Consider the following 21,959-nt stretch of genomic DNA (forward strand, 5'->3'; position numbering starts at 1 on the left):
TCTACCTTTATAGATTTCTATGTGATGCATTCTTGGTTCAGCTCTGCTCATATCAGGTTGCTGGACTACACCCTAAATAATAATAAAGTAAATAAAAGAACCCAGTGCCGCCCTTCCAAACCCGGGGCATGCACTGCTGATGAAACGAGTTGATAAACCTCTGATGAAAGAGTCTGCACTCTCTAGCATTCAGAACAACATAATGACTCCTCGGTTCCTCATACGTCACTTGGGAATATCCACCACATATTAAACAAGCATTTGCAATGCAATAGGTCTCGCATTACTGAAAGTTTGAGCTATTGGTGTTGCCAATAATAATGCAATGCCAAAAGCTCAAGCATTTAGTAATGGGAGACCTATTGCATTGCAAATTAATCATGGCACACGCACTTGAGAAGCAAAGAGCCTTGGGTGAAACGAAGGACAAAATGACGAAAAGACAGCCAACCTGCGATGAGCAGTTGGGAGAGTGTAAGATGGGGAGAATGAAAATGTAAGCTAAAAGGAGGGCGTGGGGTGGGGAAGGGAAGCAAGAAGTCTTGTGGTGAATTAAGGGAGCTTAGGGTAAGGAGAAGAAGAGAACTTGCAAGGAATGCACAGACAGGACGAGGGAAGGCAGAGAGGGCCTTTGGAGAATGGAGGGTCAGTGAAAGACCAACAGAATGAATGTACGAGTACAAGGACATGGTGAAAGATGATGAAAACCGAAGGGGCAGCGAGGACAGAATGACAGCCTACCATAAACGCACAACAGAGTGAGAAGGAGTAGAAACGTGATGGAGGTACAGGAGGAGAGGACAGGCAGGGGCATGTGGTGAGTGTGGGCATAGGGAGGTTGTGTTGGATGGAGAGTCGGGGGAGGAGGAAAGACTGAGTGTAGGAGAGTAGGATCTGCACTTCTGTTGCCCCCACTTTATTTCTGATGTTTACACTGGTTTCTGGCTATAGTCTGGCTGAGACCCTGCTAATCAGGGCCCCAGTCTCTCTGTTCTCTCTAAACGACTTGGGAGTGCATATTAGATGCACTAGTGATTGGATACTGTGGTACCTTATGAGCCCCTAGTATATGGTACCTTAGGTACCAAGGGCATATGTACTTCACAGGCCTACCAGGGGCTGAAGCATGTATAATGCCACCCCTGGTAAGCAGACTAAATCTGACACCACAGGCCTGCTACTGCAGCCTGGGAGAGGTAGTGTAAGCACTCCTCACTGAGATATAGGTTCACTATATCCCTACCTACACACACATATAAACCTATCAGTCACCTCTAAGGCAGGCCCTATCAATCCTGAGGCCAGGGTGCTTGGTTTCCATGTGAGGGGGTGCCTCTGCCTGAGCAGGGCCCCTCTGCAGCTCTCAGAGTCCATTCTCTGTGGCTGTTTGTGAATGTGGTCAAACCATATACTCTTAAGTGCATTATAACCTTGCGGTAAATGCTAACTCTGGGATGGCTGCATCAAAACATGTCGTGTTTGGTGTCAAACACTTTGGAATCTTACCCCCACACCAGTAACTCGTGTGGGAGTATGATCCCACCCTTCTAGAGGGATAGACATGTACCCACTGTGGAAACACGGTAGAATCCTAAACAGCCCTGGCATCACAAAATGGATGCCACCAGTCACAGACACTGTGCTGCCCTCCTGCTGCTGACCGAAACTCGCAGTGGAGGAGGCCCAACAATAGGCATCCTGTCACAGGGAGGTGTGGTCACCTCCCAGGCAGGATTTAGTGTATTGGGGCTGGGTGGGTGCACTCCTAGAGTGCTTTGAAGTCCTGCACTGGGGGAGCAGTAGGCTCCTCTGTGCATATGCCAGCTCAAACCGGTTCAGCGGCTACCTGCCCCTGCTCTGGCGCGAAACTGGACAAAGGGAAGTGGGAGTAGCCACCCAATCCCTTGACCCTCCCATAGGTGGGGTCATAGAGCTAGTCCCTCCCTTTCTTCTAGTATAAGTTAGGGAACCCTTGCTATTGCAAACTAGATATCCCTGGATGACGCTCTGAAGAAGAATCCTGGACCTTCGATGTTCCACTACCTCTGGAAGACTGAAGAATCTCCCTTGGATTCAAGGAGTGACTCCCCTGCTTGGCAGGCACCAAAACTTTGAATCAACGGTCGCAAACTTTCCCGCTCCCGCAGGAGTCCGAAGTTCCTGCAGCCCCAGAAGGGGATTTCCTGACTTCTCCAAGGCCATTGTGAGTCCCCAGCGACGCTGAGGCAAGTGGACCCCACGAGTGACGAGGAACGGCAATACCTGGGTACCGGGCACTATTTTCAAGTGCAACCCCTTCACGGTGTTCTACAAACTTGTGCATTGGACCACATGTGGTCCAAGCCTCCAGCAGGATTTTCTCTGAAGATCGGAGGCTTACCTCGTCCCGAGTGACCAAGGACTCCTGGTGAGTGAATCATCCCGAGGCGTCTTCGCGATCCCTTGCCGGTTGGCTTGTGGGTCCCCAGAAGACTTTTCTACAATTCCAAAGGGCTCTCCTGGTTGCTCCAGGCCTGCCCTGACTTACCCTCGCTGGGTGAGTCCCTCAGACCTTGCTGGTCTGCACCGCTGACTTTTTACACTTTCCACAAGACTTGCTGTTGCCAAGGCTTGTTGGCTCCAATTTGGTCGCTGACACCGCAGTAAGCTGCAGACTTTGTGGGACACACCGAATCTAGCTCCTGGTCATCGTCAATGCCTCCTGGACCTCATGGCTGAAGATGCAAGACACACATGATCACCTGAAATCACCCGACGACTGTGGGCATCCAGCTTCCTTGCCCCGGGTCACTGCCAAGTGACTTTGAACACTGTCCCCTCTGCTTTCAGGTCTTCTTTCTTCTGAATCCAGGCTTGGATTCCACCGGACACTTTTCCTGTCTTCACAAGCAGCAATTCTTCTTTGGCTGCAATTGAAAACGACGCCGCGACCCGACACCAAAAGACACCTATGCACCCGGCTTCCCTGGGTGAGGTAACTCCAGCACTACGGTGCTCCTGTGGGTGTTGGCTCTAGAACTACTTACCCTGTAAGTGACTTACTTGCAGACTCTCCCGAAGTATCCGAAAACTGTACATTTCCAATTGCGACGTGCTCCATTGAAGTCAATTGGGATCCGCGGCTGTGTTCTCACACTGCATGCATCTCCCGTAGGTCCTTTACTTACCTGCCTTGGGTGGATTAGTGAGGCCCCAGCGCTTCTGAAGGCCCTAGGCCTTGTCCCTTCTCAAGTCGTTATCTCTAAGTCTCTTTTTCAGTATATGGCCTGGTACGCCCCTAGGGCCGCAGCCATATTTTAGCTTAATTTGTTGTGAAATGTTGATTTGTGCATATGTTCCTGACTTCTAATCTCATAAAGAGATTAGTAGAGTGTGTCTAGTAATAAATACATTTATATATTTTATATATACCTGTGTGGTGTCCTTTCATTTAGTAATTCAAGAGATTATAAGGTTAAACAAGCTGCTTTACATTCCTCTAAAGACTTAGCCTGAAGGCTGTTCTCCACAGCTACCACTAGGAGAGCTTTCTTTAAAGGGTTGTCTTAAACCTACTACCAATAAGAGTCGAATTGTACTGGTGCAAGGTGGCCACTTTAACTAGTGACCAGCATATACCAGGCCAACTTCTCACACTGAGGCTCTGTTTGGCAGGCTGACATGATTAGAATGATGTGACACGTAGAATTCATGGTTGATAGGGTATCGAGCGAGATAGAGAAAGTCTGCAGGGTGAAAGAGACAGGGTACGAGTGGAGAGACCGCCTGCAATAGAGTACAATAAAGAGAGACAGGACATTATTGAGCGCAGGTTACGGTGAGAAAAGAGCACCCCCCCCCCCCCAGCGGCGGATGGAGAGACAGGGTGAGAAGAACCTGATATCATCCCCCGCCTCATCATTCATTGCATTAATTTAGGGAGGAGCATAGAGAGAGGGCGTGACACTAACTCCTAGTGTAAATGCTTTTCTTGTGATTAGTATAGAGATATACGAGTGGGTGTGTTCGAGAAACAAATTGAAACGGTTGATTTAGAATTCTGTTAAATAAAGCCAGCTTTTTTTTTTCAAATGTAACCTTTAAAAAAAACGAAACGTTAGTTTAGTTTAGAGCAGGCATCATGAACGTGGAAAAAGAGGGTGAGAAGCTGGTCTTATCCTGTTTAGTTGAACTGCATTGCAAAGTGTACTGTTGAAGGTAACTAAATGCCGCACCCCAAAGGGTTTTGGTGTATGTGGAAAAATGGAGTTGAATTATACATCAAAATGCAAAGGGACATGGACATACAAACTATATGCCAAGTCACATACCAACAAACAATGTGTTGTAGAGATCTGTGACTGGCTGCAGCTAGACGTCTGTGCATCTCCCAGACTCTTGGGCATTTTGCCGAGTCGTATCAACTGTTTGCCTTTCTAGATCAAGTGTACACATCAGTCATTTTTCAAAAGAGAACATGAGGATGAGCACAGTGCCAAGTAAGAGCACAGCACTTCTCATAGCGTAGAAGGATGCAATAACTCCCAATACTCGCACGTCAGCTAAAGACAGGGCAACTTACAACAAGACAATGCACTTACTGAGGCAACAACTAAGGTCAGTGTGAGCTCTGGTAATTTAAGCTGACAGCAGCGTTGTTGCTGTAGTGGACCTCAGAGGCTGGGACACACCGGAGGGGAGCAGGGCTACTACAATAATGGAAATTAATAAAACTTAATTGAGCATTAACTGAACCGGGTTGTAAAGGAGCAGAAAAAACTCGGTATTGGTGATATTACTTACTAATAGGCCGTGATGCCTAGGGTGCAAGCCGGCGAGGAAATCGACAGGCTGCAGGCGTGCGGTCTGGTCTAATTAGAAGTAAATAACGCACGTATTGTTAGTGTGCAGGCGCTGTGGGAGAAGAATTAAGGAAGTGAGTGAAAGCAGCTGCCGCAAGGTAGACTGTGTGAAGGAAAAGGAAGGTAACTTAGAAAGGGACTTACATTGAATTGGTGCTATCAGTCATGGAAGCGTATGGTATGACCAGTTGACTTGACAATCTAGATGGGGAATGCCTTACTTGGAGGATTTTTGCCCACAGAGTTGGCGCTGGCAAAAAGGAACAGGCAAAACAAACCAGTGGTGCATGCGCACCACAGAGGAGCAGGGCCGGGAATCGAAAGTAGTGGTGCGCGCGCACCACAGAGGTGAGGAGGGGGGAGGGAGCGTGGCAGCGAGGCGAACGTGTGCTGCTGCGCGTGCTGGCCACCGACAGGAATGGGCGTTGCAAAGGCGTGACATGCGCCGGCCTATGCCCAATAGCGTGCCTTTTTTTTTTTTTTAAACCCACACGAAAGCCAATGGCGGGCTGCAAAAGCCTGATCACACGCACAAGCATGTGAGCAGCTTTCAGAACCCCCTTAAAAGAGGTCTAGCGCTGCAACGCTAGGCGTGAGACCTAAAAATTGCCTTACTTAGAAACATTGAGCATGTCACCACTTCGTAGAGTCAGTTGTGCTCTAGTTCTGGACTGCTAAGTGTTTCAGGTCCATTGGTGTTTCCGGGGGGGGGGGGGGGGTGGGGGGGGGTGGAGGAGGCATTGCCTTCTTGAGGTTGCTTCTCTTAAGTGTCAATATCACACACCTCCCTTCGCATCCAAAGGACATACCCACGAAACTGCAGACCAAGGTCACAGGCGATGCTTACCCTCCGGCAGGATTAGACCTTGAGTTTGACCACAGCTACACCAAAGGAGAGCGGCCTTGTCTGTTTGTGAATAGCTGGATTTGAGCGTTGTGAAAGATCACGTATAGCGCATTGAAACCCAGTGGCAAGGAGGAACACACATGGTAACCTCTACTGTGGAGTCTGATGATACAATAATAAAGCCAGCGTTTTCTTCTATAAACATCCCATGAAACGTAGAATATCGAAGGGAGGTAAGATCCCTGCAATGCTTTATAATTATTTATTTTTATAGGAATAACTACAAGTGCTGGGCACATTAGAAGAAGGTTATAGTAGCACATGGGATCAAACTGGACATTTACATTTTAATACGACACAAATAAATGCAACACGATTTTTGGATTAGCACAAGACAGTGGCATCGGTTTCACATATGTAGTTACAGTAGAAAGAGGGGAATTGCCTATAATATATTCTTCATCATCTGTTGAAGTTCCATATACCACAATTTCTAAAGCGTACACGTCGTACCTACTGTCTCCCGCATTTGCCACGTAGAGTTTCCCCAGGATACACATCACCGCCATGGCGCAGCAGCCTCCCAATATATTGTACTTCGATCTCTCCCGGTCAATGTGCTCGTCCTGAAACAAGACATGGTTAGGGATGTGAAGCATGCACACAGTAGATGCAACAGCAAGCACACAGTATGTGCTGCAGGCCAGCACCGAGGTGTAACAATACTGCTAGGAACAGCTGCTGGAGCGACCACTTTGTAGGGACTCAAGCAAAGCTGGAGGGGTTGTTCATTTGGACCCAGGGGCTGATGGAAAATGCTCAGAAGACCTTCTGAACTGAGAATACTCTCTTGAAACAAAAATATAATAACTACAACTCCACCCCTCAATCTAGCCTTCAAAACCAAAAAGGCACCATCATCGCATCTATAACATTATTAGGCTGGTTGATGGTCTATCGAGAAACACTTCTGTGATTGCTCACGAAGAAGGTATGGTAAGTTAAACACCTCATAGTTTATTTAATATGGGTGCTTTATGCAGCACCAATAATGTCACCTTCTGTCAGAAATAAACCGATTTTCAGCGGTTTCGAAGACCTGTAGATTGCAGATTGCAGGAAGAGGTCTATCAAGTGGTGTATTTTAGAACCTATTGAGGGCACACCTTAAAATGAAATAAAAATGAAATAACCTGACTCACAGACTCTTTATAGGGTGGAATTTGAAGGGGTTTCCCGAGGTATATTTGTGGTAAACGTCATGCTTTAAAGTACACTTGGCTAGTGTCAGATCTAACTGTGAAGTGGCAAGAAGGAAACAAGATAGGGGGGGGGATAGGGAAAAGGTCTGTGGATTGAATGGCCTTACCTGAAAACAGAGTGGTAGTTGCTTGCTGGCCTTAGACCTCAGTTTGGCAAGGAAGAAGCAAGATGGAAAATAAAATGCAAACGCAACAAGGAGAAGGCAGGAGAGTTTCATGGGAAGAAACCAGGGATGGAGACGATCGAAGAATGAAAGGAATCCGGGTGTGCCAGAGAGATTGGAATAGCAGACTCTTGAAATTTGCCCAAGCCAGCCAGTAAGAGCAAGGTACCTATCCCTACACACAGAGGCCAGCACACAGCTACGATCAACATGCAGGCACACATACTGCTCACACAACACAGGAAAGAGCAGATACGACCAAGCGGCGAACAAGCAGTCATTAGGGGCCAGCACACCAACAGACAGGAAGAAAGAAGGACAGGTATACTGGGGCAGGTTTTATGTCCATTTAATAGATAGAGGAAAGTTTGGTGTCAGTGCTCAATCAATCCTTGGTCTTTCTGTAAAGAAACCCCTTTTAATGATTGATGTAATATTTCAGGCTCCATGCACATTCAATCACAGCCCTCTTTCGAATCATCCATCATGTGTCAGTAACAACGCAGAGCTTCCTCTGCTGTTCATAAAATCCTTTGTCCCTGCTATATTCAAACCTATGTAACACTACAATTGTTGGGACAGAAAAGTCCGTCGAATGGTAATAGACGTGCCCCAGCTGTTATGATATTCGTAAAACAAGGGGCAATCCAGTAACCCTGGGACCTGGTAGTACAGTAATTTTGGAAACAATGGTCCCTGAAGGGGTAAGTGTAAACTCAACTTCGACGGAAACTGAGTGAATAACCATCAATAGACTGATTTTACAAAAAAAAATATATTTAATTTGATTACTCAACATTTGAAATCTAATGAAGACAAAATCATTAAACTCTGTTACCATATATATATTCGAAAATAGAGAGGTGTTGACAAACAACGCAACAGCACAGTGAAAGTGAAATAAGTAGCACAGTACTCTACTATAGTGTCAATGTTTCGACCTCTTGAGGTTATTTGTACAAGGTCATCATAAGGACGAGGAAGGGGAAACACCCATTAGGTAGTATTCATACAACAAATGATAAACAGTACATTGGGGAATGAATCCATAAAACATAGGTCTTGAATTTTAGAAGAATTAAATAAAGCCTCCTATGGTTATTGGAGAATTCTGTGGGAGAGGGTCTCAACCAAGGTCCATGGACATCAACACGACTGTTGGTCTCATTATGATCAGTAGCAACCTGTCCCCTGCCAAAGAGGGTGGGGCGGGCCAGGCCGGAGGAGGTAGGAGGGAGGTGGGGAGAAGGGAGGAGGGAGATGGGGACGGTTCAGGGACAAAAATAAAAATAAAATACATTTACCTTAACTCCGCCGCCTCTGTCTCCCGCCGTATCGCACTCTTCCTGCTTCTGACCCTGGGCACAGGCTCCCAGCCTGCCCTGCAGCCAATCCTGAAGCTACTGTCAAAGACTGGGAGCCTTTGCCTACTCTCTCCAGCCCTAGCAGCACAGCTACGGCTGTACAGAGCTTCATGGCACATGAGGAATTTGTCCGGCCTGAGATAGCCGTCCAAACATCTCATGCGTAGTGAAGGGACTGCCCACCACTAGTACAATATATTCTATCTAGTCAAATCACTCTAATGATGGTTATTCACTAGGTTTCCTTGCCAGTTGTTATGATGCATGGATCCCTGATGCTAATTTTAGTTGTCTTGGGCAAACAGTGATCATGCATTTGCTCCCTGACATAGGCCTTTCTAATGGATTGCTGCCTTTTCAGACTTGGACTGGTGCCCAAAGTACTACCCTCATAGTAGTGAAGGGTTAGTGCTTTTGCCAGGAGTTAAGGAGCACAAGCGCTGTGGTGGCAGCATACAGTGTAGTAATCAGTAGGTATGAACAGGGCTTTTTACCTGTGTCACTGGAGTTAGGCCTACAAGCTCACTTACTTAAAGTTCAGCTGCTGTATGCTTAACTCACCTACATCTAGTTGGTGAGTAGTGCTGCACAGTGCATGTGTGTTGCACATGTGCTATGTGTATGTGTGCCTGTGAATGGTACAATACATGGAAGATTCTGGGTTAATTGGAAGCTGGGTGGGACACACTGGAGGAACCAGGTTCAGTATACTCCAAAGAATGATCTTTGATTCATAGAGAGAAGGGAAGGAGTCTGAGCACATCTCAGGAAGGGATGGGAGTGATAAGAGAATCATAAAGAGTAGGGCTGAGGCCCTGGTATAACATTTTGATACACAAATCACTGTGGCTGACATCCAGGTTTGAATGTATAGTCACTCCCATGGCCCTTGTTGTGGGGCTATCAGTTTTGAGTAGCTCCTGCTGTTACAGACTGCATTCTGGAGGAAGGACAGGCCAGAGGAGAGGGCACTTCAAATGGAAGCAGACCCCAACATAAACTTTAAAGACTCAGTATCTAAATCACATATGGTGTCTGGAAATGAATTACAAGAAGAGGAGCTTGAGGCCTCCAAATTGTCAACTGTCAAGCAGCCAGTCAGGCAGTGCAAGGAGGAGAAGATCTGCAAGACTTCTGCCTGTGACCAGGACCAGTCTGCCAGCTGGGTGAAGGAACATCACCCAGCCAATCCAAGATCACTGGAGCCTGGAGCACCAGTGCCTGCATACTTGGCAAGACCACTGTGACCGGTGAGGAAAAATAGAGCGTTGGAGGTAGCATGGTGTGAGGTGACACCTGCTGTACCAATCGGGTTGGTGCTTGTGTGCCCGTTTAAATCAGCGACCCAACATATGCCAGAGGCGGGCCACCGTGAAGTGAGCTGGGAAGTTTATGAACTGATCGGGTTGTTTGCCGTGTGCCGATTTGAAATCGGTGACCCTGTGTGCCAGGTGGGGCCACTGGGAAGATTGCTGCTCTGTCGATGTTGCCATACACCCCTGCAGAGTGAACTCAGTGACACCGTTTGCCAAATGGGGTCGCTGTGAAGATTGCTGCTGGGCCGATGGGGCCATGAACTACGTGCAGAGTCAAGTCAGTGACCTCGTATGCGAGGTGGGGCCACCATGAAGATTGCTGCTATACCGATTGGGCCATAGAGTGAGGACGGTGAACCCATGTGCTGATGGGCATTGGGAAAAGGCAAGGAGCGTGTCTGGTCCATACTGTTGATGAGAGAAGGAGGCCTCCGTGGTGATCCGTGTGGGCCCAATCCCTGACTGACGACCATCACCAGGAGCGTCAAAGCCTCCCACCCATTTGTGAGGAGGATCCCAGCAAACTTACCAGCATCGGGGAAGCATCGAGGACCTGGCCCCTGCCACCGCACCACCGCTTGTGATGAATTCAAGGACCCACAACTGCTGCCCCTCTAGGGCCGTGAGTGAACTCCTCACTGGACACAGCTGCTGCAGCTTCAACATTCACAAAGGGGGTGCTCCGAGACTCTGGTTATGCAGGTCCTGCTGGTACGGGTAATACTAATTTACAGGACAAACTGCCCCAGGGGAACTTGCCTGCCATATTCCTCTTTGGCACTGGAACCCTTTTGACTTTACTAAAGAGTTGGAGTGGGACTCCTGAGACTCGGACTACTATTGGGGCTTAACTTGAATGTTGTCAATAGTAAATGGGGAATAACCACTACAGTTAGAGAAGCGGAAGTGGGATTCAGGAACCCGCCTGTTAAAACACTGGGATTCAGGAACCCGCATGTTAAAACACTAGAGCCACTGTGTGTATTGTTTGTGAATTCCGTATTTTACTCTGTGTTGGTATAGTAATACTCCTTTTTTGGTTTGAAGACTACCAGACAGCGCAGGTTTCTGGTTTGCTAAAGACATCTTGGGGACATGCAGAAAGTTTCCCTGGGAATGCATACCACCTGTTGCTTATCATTGGCTTTGTGGTTTGTAAATCACATTTTCTGGCTGTCTATTTGCTGGCTTTATTTGTTTTAGGCTCTCCAGGTTCAGTTTGTTCTTCCCAAGGAGCAAGGCCTTTTCACATTACCTCTCCTTGTATTCTTCCAAAAGTGCTCCTTTCTTTAAAGAGGCAAATCTTGTTCTTATCTTGTCACATTTGCCATGCATTCAAAGACAGAGATCAAATGTCAGGCTCTGTCTTCCAGGGAGCTTGGTGTTTACTTTTCCTTCTCTGACTTCAAAGTTAGATGATTTTTGTGATAATCTTACTGGATACTGGGGGTAGAGGAAAGGTTTTTTCTAGTACCTTCCAACTACATTTAAATGAGAATATATTAGAATTAGCAAAGCTCTAATGAAGCATATTTTTTGTTAATTCTGAAGTGTGTTGGAAAAAAATACTTTAACATGATAACTATTAAAACACTAGGTGATGCCATTTCCACACATTATCATTTGTGTACTTTATTGTTTTATTAGTAAAACTGTATGTCTGTGCAAATGTGATAGTCATTTTAATTGAAAATGTGTTGTCTTTAATGCCAGTGCGCTACCACACCATGCATACTCCACTCTATGCCTCTCGACTTCACTCTGAACCACTCCACGCCACTTCAATCTACTCTGCACCACTCCACTTTACACCACACCATTGCATTCTCCACCATTGCACTCTACTCTACTCTGCACTACTCCATTCTGCACCACTGCACTCTATGCCTCTCTACCATGCACCTCTCTACTCTATACCAATGCACTCAATGCCACTCTACTCTACACCACTGCACTCTTCACCACTTTACTCGGCACCACTCCAGTGTAGGCCACTCCGTTGTACTCTGCACTACTCCACTCTATGCCACTCTGTAACACTGCACGCTATGCCAATAAACTCTAAGCCAATGAACTCTACTCAGTACCATGCCACTCTACGCCTCTGCACTCTATGCCAATCCACTGTACGCCTTTCTAATCTACTCTGCACCACTTCACTCTATGCCACTACACTCTACACCACTTTATGAATTACTCTATGCCACTTTACGCCACCGCTCTCCACCCTGCACCACTCCACTTCATGCCACTTCACTCTACGCTGCACCTCTCCAGTCTTTGCCACTTCACTCTACTCTAAATTATTCTTCTCTACACCACTGGACTTTACGCTACTCTCTGTGCCACTCCAATAGACGCCACTCTACTCTACACCATTCTACTCTATGCCAAAGCACTCTACTTTGAACCACTGTAGCCTATGCCACTGCAGTCCACGCCAATGCGCTCTACACCTCTCTACACCACTGCACTATATGACACTCTACTTTGCAACACTGCACTCTCCGCTACTGAACTCTATGCCACTCTACTCTTTACAACTGCACTCTACGCCAATGCACTCTGCATCACTCCACTCTACACCACTATACTCTACTCTCGACAGGTATGTAAAGCATTTAAAAACACAATTTCAGTAAATAATTAAGACACAATACAAAATAAAAATCCAACACCAATGTATAAACATAGGAAATATTGTTATCTTTAAAATGACACCACAATGACAAAAATCCAATGTAGGGAACCAGAGATATACATTTATATGATTTAGCAATTTCTAGCACATAGAAACCTATAGTGTCTTATCGGGACATCTGGTCGAGATAGACCGGTTCAAAGTCAAAGTTCCAGGCCGACCGCTAGGAGCCCTGGGCGGAACCCCTCGTGATAGGTCTGCGTCAAAGTTTTTACCTTCTGACTTAGAAACTTTTCTGAAGCTTTTCTTCCCGGGGTCTCTCAAAGCTCTTAGTCAGTCCAGATTCTTTGAGGGTTCACCGGATTGCCTTGCGACGAGCTTCCGGTCAAACTTATGGACGTAGAAACTTTTACACTCCACTCTACACCACTATACTCTACTTTCGACAGGTATGTGAAGCTTTTAAAACACACAATTTCAGTAAATAATTAAGACTCAATACAAAATTAAAATCCCACACCAATTTATAAACATAGGAAATATTGTTATCTTTAAAATGACACCACAATGACAAAAATCCAATGTAGGGAACCAGAGATATACATTTATATGATTTAGCAATTTCTAGCACATAGAAACCTATAGTGTCTTATCGGGACATCTGGTCGCGATAGACCGGTTCAAAGTCAAAGTTCCAGGCCGACCGCTAGGAGCCCTGGGCGGCAACCCCTCGTGATAGGTCTGGGTCAAAGTTTTTACCTTCTGACTTAGAAATTTTTCTGAAGCTTTTCTTCCCGGGGTCTCTCAAAGCTCTTATTCAGTCCAGATTCAGTGAGGGTTCACCGGATTGCCTGGCGACGAGCTTCCGGTCAAACTTATGGACGTGGAAACTTTTCCAGAGCTTTTTGCTGTTGAATCCCTCGATGCTCTTCACCAGGCTGGATTCGGTGAGGATCGCCGGCCTCAGATTTCGACTACTCTCGGTCAAACTCTGGAAGTAGGACCTACGGAGCTTTTCAACGAGACAAACCTGGGTGGAAGGCCGGCTCACGATTGAAGGCAGGATGGCTTGGCTGGCCAGGTTGAGTCGGTCCCGTTTTGGAGCTTTTTTCCAAAGTTGCTCCAAAGTTCTCCAAACTTCTGGAACTTTGTCCTGAAGTTCCCCAAAGGGTGCCAAAGTGTCTTAATCTCACTCCAAGGGTCTGGAAGCTCCAAGATGGTCCTTGAAAGTTGAGGACTTCAGTTCCCACAATCCACTTAGACAAAACTCTTACAAATTCACTGATAGGTCCCCAGGTTGAGGATCATTGGTGGTGATGTTCCAGGTGACCTCTGTTAACCCGTAGCCTGCGGGGAGTCCACTCTTTAGTACTTTGTACAGCAAGGTAATCCACAGGCTGTAGTTTCAGATGGTGCAGAAGGTGAAGTCCTCAGAGTGCAGGCTTTAGGAAATGCACATCAAACTTCCAGCATGGCCCGTCTTGCTTTCTTAAGCATACTTATTCCAATTTCTCTAGGTCAAGTAGGAGGTCACTCCTGTCCAATGGGCTGCAGGGTACCACCCAAAGGTCTGACCACTTCCTGCTGAGTGTGGCACTATTTTGTCTCAGAGTGCACCAATTCTTCCAAATTCATAATGGCTGATTTTCCAGCAGGGAGAGAAGAGGTGGCTAAACACACCAGCAAGATGGCTAATCTCCATAGTCTCTCCCCCTTGCATCTGCTCATTCATTCCTTAATCCTAGCATCTGGCTGGGGTCAAAAGAGTGGAGTTGTAAATGACACTGGTGTCTTCCCCTTCCTATGAAGTCCATTGTTTACGACTCCTCCCCCTGCTCTGGCCTTCCTGTGTAACAGAACACTGCCCTACCAGCAGAGCTGGCTAACCCCAGGAGCTCTTTATCACGTCTTCAAAGAAGCCTGGCTAATCCCTCTGACCAATCAGGACAGACCACTGGAAGGTTAAATATGGGCTTACAAACAAGAACGTCTTATAACTTCTTGTCTGTACATTTCAGAAGAAATTCAACAATATCCTATTGTTGGAGTTATTAATACCATTGTAGGAAGTACTTGAATGGTATTTTTAGCCTTCTCCTGTCAAGAGTTAGCAGTTAATAACTTCTTGCCATGTTAACCTATGTGGCATGGGATTTACAATGGGAAAAATGACTTGGGCCATCTTTCCAACACAAGGGCTTATACAAACATATATTTTATAAGTACTCTACATATAGGCCCCCACCCCAGAAACACCTAGTGGAGACTTTAGGGGTTCTGAATATGTAAAGATATTGCAGATCCTCCCTCCACAATGCTCCTAGCATCAAAGTCGATTTTGGGCAGCACTTTATCACAACGTGGGAAGTGGAATGTTCAATTTTACTTAACCCAGGGCATATAAAACTCATTATATAAGGGTCCTCCTTATGAATACCTGATCCCCCATCCCTGGGACACATAGGGGAGACCCTGGAGGTACCTAAGATCCCCAAACATTTTAGGACAACCATTTGTAAGTGCCCCAAACACCAAAGTCGAGTTTGGGCACACTTTACTTTCTAAAAGCTGTCCTGCAACACAGGGCTACTTCTAAACTGACCTCAGGCTCAGCAGTGCACACATGCAAGTGTTGAAAAGGCTTCTGGCCTCTAAACTGCCATGCCCTATTATATGCTAGGGACATAGAGGCAGTTTCAGCCCCCCTGCCCTATTATGTAATAGGGCCTTATAGGTTAGGTCATGCCAATCATAGGGGTACCCCAACCCATAGTGTACCCAAGTGTATGTAGGTGTTTTCAAAGTATTAAAAATGTGTCTCTTTCAGCATAGCACTGGCCCTGGGCCTAGTTAGGCAGAGCCAAGGGTCTGTCAGAATCAGTTACTACCAGTATCAGTCAGCAAAAAGTTAGGTCGGGCCCAGAATGACTTTCCAACATAGTCCCCCCCCAAACGAAAGGTGATGGGTTACTAAGCTTCACCCTGGTAGTCCTCATCAGCTAAGTGGAAAAACCTGGAAAGTCCATCCGCATTTGCATGGGCAACCCTAGGTCTGTGTTCCACTGTAAAGTCCATTCCCTGTAGGGAAATGGACCACCTTAACAGCTTGGGATTCTCCCCTCTCATATGAATGAGCCATCTGAGAGGCCTGTTGTCAGTCTGAACATGAAAGTGAGTCCCAAACAAATATGGTCTCAACTTCTTCAGGGACCAAACCACAGAAAAAGCCTCTCTCGCTATGGCATGCCACCTTTGCCCTCTGTGAAGATGTCTCCTGCTAATAAAGGCAACTGGTTGATCAAGGCCCTTTTCATTTAGCTGTGACAGCACTGCCCCAATCCCTTGCTCTGAAGTATCTGTCTGAACCACAAATTATTTTGTGAAGTCAGGGGCATAGCAGCTTTCAGAGTGCCAAAAGCTTTCTGACACTCTGGGGTCCAATCCACTTTTTAGGGCCTCTTCTTAGAAGTGAGTTCTGTTAGGGGCCCCACCATGGTCCCATAAGTTTGAACACACCTTCTATAATACCCTGTTAGTCCAAGGAATGCCCTGACCTTAGTCTGGGTAACAGGAGCTGTCCAATCCAAAATAGTCTGGATTTTAGCTTGGAGAGGCTGTACATGGCCCCCACCTATCAGGTGGCCTAAGTACACCACAGAACTCTGCCCTATTTGGCACTTACTTGCCTTAATAGTCAAGCCTGCCAGTGGCATGGCCTGAAACACTTCCTTTAGGTGGCTTAAGTGAACTGTATATAGCTTTATCATCCAGGTAAGCCACACTGAACTGTTCCAACCCAGCCAAGACCCTGTTCACCAACCTTCGGAAGGTGGCAGGTGCATTCTTTAAACCAAAGGGCATTACCTTGAACTGATAATGTCCCTCTGGTGTAGAGAATGATGACCTCTCCTTTGCTCCATCAGTGAGGGCAATCGTCCAGTAACCTGAAGTCAAATCAAAAGTACTCAGGTACTTAGCAGCCCCTAACCTGTCAATGAGCTCATCAGCCCTAGGTATAGGGTGAGCATCACTCTTTGTGGCTGCATTCAATCCTCGGTAGTCCACACAGAACCTTAACTCCTTGGGTTCCCCCTGTGGATTAGGTTTGGGCACCAGCACAACTGGATTGGCCCATGGACTTTCTGACGGTTCAGTTATACCCCAATACCAGCATTTTAGCAACCTCAGCTTTAATGCTGGCTCTGACATGTTCAGACAACCTGTACAGTTTATTTTTGACAGGTAGGCTGTCCCCAGTGTCAATGTGGTGCACACACCACTCACTTGCTTACAGTCTCTGTAATGCTGGACTGTCAACTTGAGAGAGTGTACCACCCCCTCCACTGACCCATCTTGCACATTAGTGGAAAGGAGGTCGGGCACTGGCTCAGTTTCCTCCTCCACTCCCTCAACAGTGACCAGTAATATGGTCATATCTGCCCTGTCATGGTGGGGTTTCAATTTATGCTATGCAGGGCCCTATGAGGGTTCCTGGGGGGCCAATGTCAACCAAATAGGCAACCTCACCCTTCTTTTGTAAGATTGGATAGGGCCCACTCCACTTGTCATGGAGGACCCTGGGAGACACAGGCTCCAACTCCCACACCAGTTGTCCTGGAGTATACTCAGGCATGGTAGCCTTCTGATCATACCAGTGCTTCATGAGCTCCTGGCTGGCCTCCAGTTTCCTGTTTGCCTTGTACATGTACTCTGCCATTCTAGATCTCAGGCCTAGCACATAGTCAAGCACATTGTCCGTTGCTTATTTAAGAAGCTTCTCCAAAGACTCTCTCAGCAGGCTCAATGGCTCCCTCACAGGGTGTCCAAACAACAACTCAAAGGGACTGAAACCAACCCGTTTCTGTGGCACCTTCCTATAGGCAAACAGAAGACATGGGAGGAGAACATCCCATCTCCTCCTGAGTTTCTCTGACAACCCATTTATCATACCCTTAAGAGTTTGTTGAATCTCTCAACACGACCAATTGCTTGCGGGTGATAGGGAGTGGTGAACTTGTAGTTGACCCCACACTCATCCCACATGAGTGCCCCAAACACCAAAGTCGAGTTTGGGCACAATTTACTTCCTAAAAGCAGTCCTGCAACACAGGGCTACTTTTAAACTGACCTCGGGCTCAGCAGTGCACACATGCAAGTGCAGAAATGGCTGCTGGCCTCTAAACTGCCATGCACTATTATATGCTAGGGACATAGAGGTAGTTTCAATCCCCCTGCCCTATTATGTACCAGGGCCTTATAGGGTAGGTCATGCCAATCACACGCGTACCCCAACCCATAGTGTACCATAGTGAATGTAGGTATTTTCACTGTATTCTAAATGTGTCTCTTTCAGCATAGCACTGTCCCTGGGCCTGGTTAGGCAGAGCCCAGAGTCAGTTACCACCAGTACCAGTCAGCAAAAGTTTGGGGGGTGTCCAGGGCACAGGGTACTTTCCAACAAAAGCAACTCGGGTAAAGAGGAAAATGAAGGGCCACACATAATACTGTTTTTCATTAGGCTTTGAGATGGCTTCAGCAACTTGAGTGCAATTGGCCAAAGTGCTGTGCTTATCTGGCAGAACGAGATGGATTCTGACAAAAAAGAGAATTTACTGCAGGCAACAAAAGTGTGATAAGCAGTTATGGAGTTTAGTGGCAAGAGACTTGAGAGTCCCAGTTTCTTCGTTTCCCCAGCCCACACTACACTGAACTTTACCATCCCACTTGGGCTGTTTCTATATCTTCACCATGATCTCAGTCCCCAGCTGGTGTCTCATGCACTTTCATTAAGGGGAGAAGGCAGAGGGTGAATGTTCAAAAGAAAAAGCATGGAGAACTTCCAGAAGAAAATTTTTAATGCATTTCAGTTCCCATCTGATCTAACCCTCACCCTACAATATAGTAACATTGAAGGAACATAAAAAAGACTAGAGGGACAGGAAATACCGTGGAGAAATTCTGGGAGACTCCTTGTCAAGTAAAGGAAAGACTCAGCGCTTGATTCGCAAACTGACTTCTAACTTATACGTGTAATTTACAATTTTGAGTGTTTACTACATTTTGGTATTCACAAAAGTACGTATTTATTTAGTTATAAAATATTTTAATGACCTATTTTGAGTTAAAAAATAATTTAACAAATTGTATTTAAATCATTTAATTTATTTTGATTAATTCTGTACATCACTTTTGCTGATTATAAATGCACCTTTTTTCTTTAGCTGGGATTTTTTTTATATGATATATTTTTCATATAATATGTGTCCATTTATTAAAGTTTTAATTCAAAATTCATTTATTAGTGCTGTAGCATTTTTTTTTATTTGTTCTATGTTTAACATAAATATATAAAATAAATTGACATTAATACTTAACATAAAAATAGTTTTAAGATTTCTTTTCAAGTTAAATTAAAAAGAAATCACAATACTTTACCATGCGGAGACCTCCACCCCGAATGCGGAATCTCGCTATGGTAAAGTATAGGGGAAATTAGAAGAAAGATGCATGTACTCCTACTACAAATCGATGCTAGATTAGTGCAGATAAAACTCTTGAAATCTGACAAGTTCAAACCATTATTTGTTTTAAAACCTCCTCTGCTAGGGTAGCCACTTTGAAGTTTTATGTATACGTGTAATTTATTTGTTTACAGCTGATGAAGATAACCCTTTAAAATGGCACGTAAGAAACATTCTTGGCTTCAGCGTTTTACGTTCAGATGCATTGCAAAAATGGGGAAGGCTGGACAGAGTGTATGTTTTCAAGCACATGGCGGTAAAACATCATTTTGCAGTAACAAACTGTATGATTTTTCAAAATTACAGGATATGCAACTTCAAATTAATGTTTGGGAACTAAATCCCTTTTGAAAATCAGAAAGGGTTTTCTAACTAAAAAACAGGGTTTACGACTAATTTCGAATGGAATTAGGAGGGAATGGGAAAGTGCTGATCCTACATAATTGCGATTCAGAATGGAATTTATCAGTGGTGTCTCACCCAGTTCCAATCGCAGACCCTTGAAAAGTTACCCACACTTGGTTTTAACTGATTCACACAGGGGAACTAATCCTGGTTGGGCAGATTCCCCTTGGAGAATTGTGTCACTCGGCCTGAAGGGAGCGGCAGTGGGCCAGAGGTCCATTGCCTGCTCCTACCCCACCTTTATCTTCCTAAGCAGGATACATTTTTATTTAAAGCAGCACTCATTCTTTTACGGAACACTATCTGCTTTAAAAATAATGTTCGCTGTTTGGGAATACGAATGTATTGCTGTAGGTCTGCAGACCACCACCCACCCCTTGGTTGGTAGCCTGACTCTGGGATTCACAAACAGTAATCAGACTTATTAATATTCATAAGGCAGTTCATTCTGCAATGCTCTGTGAATAGGCATTTTGTGATCTATTTACTGCACAGGCCCCAAACGTCGGTGAACAATTAGCACCACTGTTTTCAACCTTCCTTTTTGATACATCTAGCCCATAGTGCTGTTTTTGTCTCAAGCACGATGGTATGGGTTGCATTTTTGAGTAATGAATTTCTGGTGACTGTCAAAGATTTCATCAGCATTTAGGGCCATTTGAGCCCTTGGAACGAAATGTAGCATGATCTGGCTTTTTCTGCTGGTTCTTTAACATATGTAAGATTTTCCTTTCAATATTAATTTACTTCTAGGCACAAGGAATATCACCTTAGTATCTAAAATTACTTGTTTATCCAGGCTTATCTCCCTGTACCTTCCATCTCACTAGTCTCTAACGCAGCCTACTCCTATTTGAATTATTCAGGGTCTATGCTATTGTCTTAACTATCACAAAATATTTTATTCACAACAGGGATTCCATAGTGATTTATTTTAATCTGTCTGGACTGGTGTCTAGGCTTGTTCTTACTGGCAGTCCTTGAGTGCAGAGAGGCGTGAAGCACTGGACAAGATAAAGCTGAAATATAAACTCTTTTAATGAAAACTATGAGGCCATAATAGTGGATTTTCAGATGTCAAGAGTCAGCTTGCAGATGCCATATTATAGATGTCTGAGATGCAAGATACCATCCTGTATCTGGGCCTTGGCAGGGTCTAAAAGACTATCAATCTAGCTCTGAAACACAGACCTCAACTGCAGCAGTCTTAAGGGAAGGAGGAGATGCCATTGTGCTCTCGGATCATTAAGCTCTGTAAGTATGCGATACTGAAAGGGCATGGGTGACTTTTAGAGAGGCTTCACCTGAAGGTGAGGCAATCATAGGTGCTGCATATGGTTCTGTAGTTCAATTTCTATTGAGGTTAATGTGCCCTCGCCTCCTCCGACTACATCCTCCTAGGAGACCTCAATTTCCACCTGGAGAACAACAGGGACAACAACACCACCACCCTGCTAGACAACCTCGCCAACCTCGGACTCAAGCAACTGGTCAACTCCCCCACCCACCTTGCTGGCCACACGCTTGACCCCGTCTTCTCCTCCAGCAAACACATCTCCTTCAGCCACACCACCGGACATCACTGGACCGACCACAGCTGCGTCCATTTCAACTTCAGGAAAACCACGACTCACCACCGCCCGAAACAAGCCCCCCGAAGATGCTGGAGCAAGATTACTACCGACCAGCTCACCACCTCCCTGAGCCAAAACCAACCCACCATCACTATGGACCCCAACATAGCGGCCCGCGACCTCACACAATGGATCACCAACTGCGCCGATGCCCTTGCACCACTGAAGAACCCTCCTAGCAACCCCGACAGCAACAAAGCCTCATGGTTCACCGACGATCTCAAAGACTCCAAGAAATCCTGCCATACCCTCGAAAGAGCTTGGCGTCACGACCAGTCAGCAGGAAACATGACTGTCCTCAAGCATGCCATCCACAAACACCACCAGCTGATCCGCACCATCAAAAGTACATCATTCAGAGAACGACTGGACAACAACACCCACAACAGTAACGAACTCTTCAGCCTCATTAAAGAGCTCTCCAACCCCAGCACCACCAACAACGACATCACGCCATCACAAGACCTCTGCGACTCACTCGCCACGTTCTTCCACCGCAAGATCGCCGATATACACAACAGCTTCAGCGCCCAGACCACGTACCCGTCCACCGAACCAACGCCCCCCACCACCACCCTCCGCGCCTGGAACCCCATCAGCACGGAAGACACCACCCACGTAATGAACACCATCCAATCCGGCTCCCCAGCCGACCCCTGCCCACACCACATCTTCAACAAAGCCGACTCCATCATCGCCCCCCACCTCCGGAACATCATCAACAACTCCTTCGCAGGTGCCACCTTCACGGAAAGCTGGAAGCATGCGGAGATCAGCGCCTTCCTGAAGAAACCCACCGCGGACCCCACAGACCTCAAGAACTTCCGCCCCATCTCGCTCCTCCCCTTCCCCGCTAAAGTCATCGAGAAGACCGTCAACACTCAGCTGACCGCTTTCCTCGAGACGAACGGCTCCCTCGACCCGTCACAGTCCGGATATCGAGCGAACCACAGCACCGAGACCG

The 21,959-nt window shown here is 46.2% G+C and overlaps 1 pseudogene; it reads right to left on the reverse strand.

Moving 5' to 3' along the window:
* LOC146870107 (protein phosphatase 1H-like) overlaps window positions 1-21,959 on the reverse strand; it is a 327,776-nt pseudogene that overhangs the window by 59,757 nt on the left and 246,060 nt on the right.

This window comes from Triturus cristatus, chromosome 1_1, assembly GCF_964204655.1.
Source record: "Triturus cristatus chromosome 1_1, aTriCri1.1, whole genome shotgun sequence".
Taxonomy (NCBI): Eukaryota; Metazoa; Chordata; class Amphibia; order Caudata; family Salamandridae; genus Triturus; species Triturus cristatus.